The sequence below is a fragment of the Hesperophylax consimilis genome, chromosome 4, assembly GCF_061612785.1.
Source record: "Hesperophylax consimilis isolate HC1 chromosome 4, BYU_Hcon_1.0, whole genome shotgun sequence".
In the NCBI taxonomy this organism is placed as follows: Eukaryota; Metazoa; Arthropoda; class Insecta; order Trichoptera; family Limnephilidae; genus Hesperophylax; species Hesperophylax consimilis.
Genome location: NC_142839.1, coordinates 10,448,343 through 10,454,615, shown reverse-complemented (window position 1 = coordinate 10,454,615; position 6,273 = coordinate 10,448,343).

The following is a 6,273-nucleotide window of genomic DNA, read 5'->3' as shown; positions in this document are numbered from 1 at the left end:
TTTATTATTATTTAGTTTGTATGAAAGAGCGAACACGCTTTTTGACACACTTGCTAATAACAGCTGTTGAACACGAGAAACAATGCCAATGACAGTGACGGAGTGTGGATTTTTTAATATTTTTTTGTTTTTAATTGAAAAAAAATGTTACCGGACAGCAAAGTGCCAATAACATTTTTTACTCCAAATGTGCTAAGGAAAAGCTGGTTAAAGTTTGTCGGGTACGTGCCGATACACCTGTATATCTATATTATACAGATGTCACCTGTGACAGGTAAAAATATGCACTTTTAAAAACAGTGCCATCTGTTAAAAGAGAAACAATAGCAAAACGCGCTATTGTTTCGCTATCTGCACAGACAGACTAAGCCACAGCAAGTCGTGGCGGGGTACAACTAGTCTTAATATATACTATGTCACATGTGACCTGTAAAAACATGCTTTTTGTCAATTGCGACAGCTAAAATTTTTTTTTTTGAAAAACAGTGCCATTTGTTGGACAAATATGTTTTTTTTTAAAACAGCGCCATCTGTTTTACGTAAAAGCAACACGCACTGTCGTTTCTCTATCGTCATAGACAGACTGAGCCATAACAGCGCGTGGCGGGGTACAGATAGTATTATATAATATATTATTGTGATTTCTAGTATAATTTAACATTAAACGTGTTGAAGCATTTTTTTCTGATTTAAAACCAAACCACAAAAACAAAATTATATCATTGCGTGAAAGATTTTATTGCTATATTTTAAATTTGTTGTTCAGATCAGGACATAAATATATCAGTAAAAAGACACTCTTACAAGATAAGTACATATTAAATATTCACATCTGTAAGGCTATAAAGCTTGAGTAGTAACTCAACCCAAAACTAACTCCTACGACCGAACATAATAAGCTTTATTCACTGCTTTCCCCATATGGCAGTCCAGTGATGCAATCAACAATCAATTCGCATCTGTTATAAAATGTTATATCATATCCGACTTTTAAGACAGCAATACACGTAGGTTTCCATAAACGGAGCGTCAATATTTATTGACCCTTTCTTTCCCAAAAACGATTTGAATTATGTACACGCACTCCGTTTCACGTTTTTTTCGTTTTTTTCGAAGCAACAACTGTATAATCATAGATTTGAGTTCATATTATTATAATGTTTAGTTATCAGTTATCATCAACATTTTTTTGGATTTTTGTATTATTCTCCTTTCGTCTAAATTGCATTTCATTAAGTTCACTTCATGTAGCATCTGTTTCTTTTTCTTCACTACATTGTTAAATATGTCCATATACTATTGTGATATACTTTAACGTTATTATGTATATATATACTATTATGATGTACTTAAAGTTATTATGTCTTCATACTATTATGATGTACTTTAACGTTATCATATCTATATACTATTATGATGTACTTTAACGTTACTGTGTGCATATACTATTATGATGTACTTTAACTGCTACAGGGAGAAAAATTAATATTGATAATTTATTAAAAAATCTCTTCAAATTATTTGTAATCCGGTTAAAAGTGTGACTGCAGGTCGTTTCCTGATAAACTTTTAATAAATTAATAATCATTTTGTAATACACCTGCGTTTGTCGTAATAGTATATAATGACAAAAATTCATTGGTATTTTACTAATAGTTTATCAGGATACCTATCAATTCATTCGTTAAGGGCCTGCAATCCCGTTTCTTGAAGAGATATTTTTTTATCAGTAAATTTTCTCCGTGTACCAATCTAACATACAAAAACACTTAATCTAAAACATGCCAGCGCAGGTTATTATAGTGAGGTTTGCAAAAAATTAGGTACCTCTTAACCATTTAGATACCAACGCAGAGAAATCGATTTTTGTCCTCACGATAATGAATGAATTAACAAGCCTTATTAATAAAACATCAGTTTAAGAATATTTAATCGATTTGCTTCGATAATATCATGACGATACTAATAATTTTTGTTATAATGCAAAAATATTCAGATTTTCAAGAACACACGGACATCATTCCTAATTTACTAAATGTTTATTAGAAAATCTGTAAATTCATTCGCAAGACCTGCAATCCCGTTTTTAACTGGAATTACCAATAATTTGAAGAGATTCGTAGTGAATTAGCAAAAATCTTTTTTCTCCGTGCAAATACTGATTATCATCTTGGCTGATTATTTTACATTCGGTTACTTACCATGTTCGATATTTGTTTTTTTGTATTACTTACACCTATCGTCTATTTACCTGTAAACTGAGTAGGAATTTAGAAAAAAATAAATATTTCCAAGGCCAAGAGTATTATGGTGATTGATTTTTGGGGTTAAGCCGTGTATGTCTATTTATTTTATGTAAAAAATATACACAGCTTAAGAAAACCAGACAAATTGAATTCCTCCTAATAATCACCTCAAGGGTACTGCACAAAATTATATAATTAATACTTAAGCTCTATCTTATTACACTACTACGTCCATAACAACTATATGGGAAGTGAAAGTGTTAATAAATTTAAAATATGTACTTAAATATTTCAGACGGTTGTGGGCGACAATAGTAAAAAAGTCACAACAACTCCCAAGTCACGGAGGCGTTACTGAAGATAAGTGTAATTTATACCATGTTTGTGTTTTAAATTCGAAGGTTGATGCTATTTTGAAATAATTTGTCGACAGGTTGTAGGTAGTATATTACAACAAAAATAACCATCGGTACAAGTAGCAATAATTTATAGCAGTCGTTTAAGGACTTTTTTATCTTTATTATCTTTTCTAGCAAAACCCGGTCCGGCTATATATACATTTTTGTAGTAGGTATATTTTTTTAGCTACTAGTGCAGACCAGTGATAATTCGCGGGATAAAAAAGTATGGTAATTATTCGGAATCGCTGGACAAGGATTATATGAAATATTTTTAAATAAAACCTTCTGATTTACCATAATTACTATATAAATGTATCTGACTGCATTTTGGGATATTTTTAATTTTAGCATTATAATTTTTAATTGCGTAAATCGAAAATTCACTTTCGTTGTATTGGATGACAGCTGGAATGATTTCTTTTGATAACATTTTCTTTTGTTGGTATTCCTGATACGAGTGGCAAGATTTTTTACCATTTACTCTATGCAAATACTAGGTAGGTACCTACTATTTTGGCCAAACTCGAAACATAAGCAGAATTAAAATAAGAAGAATTAGCTTACATATTTTTTACAAAAAAAGGAGAGAAAAGAAAAAAATAGAAGAAATAACATAATAAGAAATAAGGATAAAAAAAATAAAAATATGTCAAAGTATAAAGTTAACTGATGTTTGTTTGGCAAACATTAGTAAAGCAATAGGTACATTATAAATGAATAAAACATAATGGTAGGTTTTTACATTGCATATTACAGTCCATTTTATATTTTGTTTATGTGTTTTTTTTTTAATTTTTTTAATTTTTTTTTTATTATTATTTTTTGTTTTATTTTTATTTTTTTGTTTTGTTTGCAGCTAATTGATGTAGCCAAGAAGTGGTTAATTTACGACGAACACCTTTTTCCAAGCATCAGGTATGAAGTTGTATTGTTTTGGCCCTAAGAATGACAAGTGTCTTTGAGCGAGTGATGTCTTAGTGAGTGATATTGATTCTGTTTAATGAAACCTTAGATAGGTACTGCAAACACAGAAATATAATATAACAACACAAATTATGAACTACTCTCGTGTATTTCAATCCGTCTTCTAGATAATTAATGTAAAGTTTTCATAAATTATGATCGAATAATGAAGACGCAGCGGTACAGTAGCCTATTTTCCCAGTAACCCAAGATGTGAACTTGAATTCTACTTTCGTTCTTGCTGATCTAAAATATACACGTTTACGCAAAATTTTATAATAAACTTGTAGATAATAAATTGGGTTAACAGTTATGAAGGCGGGAACGCAGTATTTGAGCTGCTTTCTCTATATTTCACACACTCGACTGTCGCCAGAATTGACATGATTTGGAAATTATGGTTTGTAAGGTAAAACATACTTACTTTATTATTAAATTATCAACGACCCTTGAAATGTTGAGTGAAAATAATGTTTAAATATTATATTGTAAGTAGGAATTTTATCGTTTGTCTGAATTCTTCACACAATCAGTTCCAATTTTGAAAATGACACTTACATTCAAAGCAGATCCAATTCTTTCTTTGAAAGATAGTTTTGCAGGACACGCGCACAACGAAATTAGAATTTTTGATTTAGTAAATTTTTAATTTATTGATCTATCTTTTTATCAATTTTTTATTTGAAATATTATTGTTTTATTGACGTATTTTTTTTGATCAATTTACACATTTATTTGCATTTTACAGCAACAAAAGTATTTTTATAAATATTCCTCGTGTAATCATTTTTGTGTTATTATACAGTGAAATATTCAAAAATAGTAGGTATAAGTTTAGTGTGTTTGCGATGGGTATTTTTCAGAACGGTAGGCTCTTTCAGTAACGCCTGGATGGAAGGCCAGAATCCAGAAGCCGTGTTTAGTGACTAGATCTGAATAGTCAGGTACTTCCCCACATTCTTATTCCCATCCCGCTCTCCTACTAAATACCTTCAGCCTCACAACACACCTTAATTAGGGATTCCGTAGACTCACTGGCATCAGGCGGTTGGGACTCTTATGCGGTACTCACTCAAAAAATGGTGAAAAAAGTGTACCTAATACTAGTAAGACAAAAAACATTCCAGTGTTACGAAAACATAATATTTTCGCCAGCGACACTTTTCATAATACTACTATAATGGCCCGGTACATCAGTTGATTTTAAGCTCAGCTTGGTTGGAATGTCGAGCTTAGCACGGCTTGGAACATAATCCCATATAGGTCGTAAGCCTAGATTTTACTATTATATACATTTTAATAGAGTAACGTGTTTCACTTTCTTTGTGAAATCAAACTACAGTCTACGTGAGTGTATATCTATGCTCCCCATTGTCATCGCGAGGTCGCCAACTTTCAAAATGCCAACGACAAAGATTTTTTTGGCGGGTGTAATTTATGAATTGATTTTTGGCAAAGTTCTCCACTTCAATCAGCATTGTGCTAGTGAGTAGTGCTTTCTTCGTGAAATTATGACGAAACAAACGGTGAAAACAACTGTTTGGACGTTGAAACTTTTAAAGCCATTCTTACAATACGTTACCAAACTATTTTAGATAGGTAAGTTTTTAATAGATTATTAATTAATATTATCTAAATTCCTCATTGCACGAACGATAAAATAATCAATAACAATATAATAGATAATCTATATATACAATAGTCAATACTAATAGAATTAGGAAATTTGCATATAATTCAGTGAGACGCAAATGTCAGTATTGACATGTGTTACTGCTAGCGTCTCGGCGTCTAAAAAAATAAGTATTCTACGGTATTTCAGGGCTTGAGCTGTAGATTTCTACGCTTAAATTCGAGCGAGGATATGGGATGAACTGAAATATCGGGCTTATAATATATTTTTTCTTTTTGTAGGGGGAACAGAAAAAACTATAACTTGAAAAGTCGGCAGTGATCCAAATAAATGTGATTTACATAAAAAATTATTAATTAAGTTACAAAATAATTAATAAGGCCATAATGAATGGCTAATCAAACATCTAGGAAATAATGAACTACTCGGACCAATGAATCACCGAGTAAGAAATTTCCAGTCATCTTTATAAACACCTGAATAGCGTGGCCTTGCAAGGCAGACTGGTCCGGTGTTCAGTTTACCCAGCGGCGGACATTGCGTTGTGTACCAGCTACCATCTACTGAGAGGAAAACACGTTTGTACAATCCGAGAATCCAATCCATCTGGGCAAATAGGCTTAGTGGGACATTCACAAGTTTTTTGTAAATGTACAACTTTCCACAATTTATTGACAGTGTTTTTTCTAAACATTTTTTTTAGATGCTTCTTAATAAATTTTCATTATATTTTATCTTTTAACATTTTCAGTGACGTACAAAGTATTTCGGCGACTCTGTTTTTTTTAAAAAATTATTATTCATAATTTATTTAAGATATTTTACATTATTTATTTATTTTATTTGGAAGGCAGGTATGGGTACCGCCGCCCCGGATACCATTTATTGGATTACCAACACCTCTGCCATAGGTCATCCCATGTGATCCGCTACGTTTGGTGACTTAGCAGGGGTGCCCGGGTTCATCGGGTGAGGTGTGTTCAGATCTTGGCGGCGGATACACCTGCCTACCAGGAGACCAATTGATCTC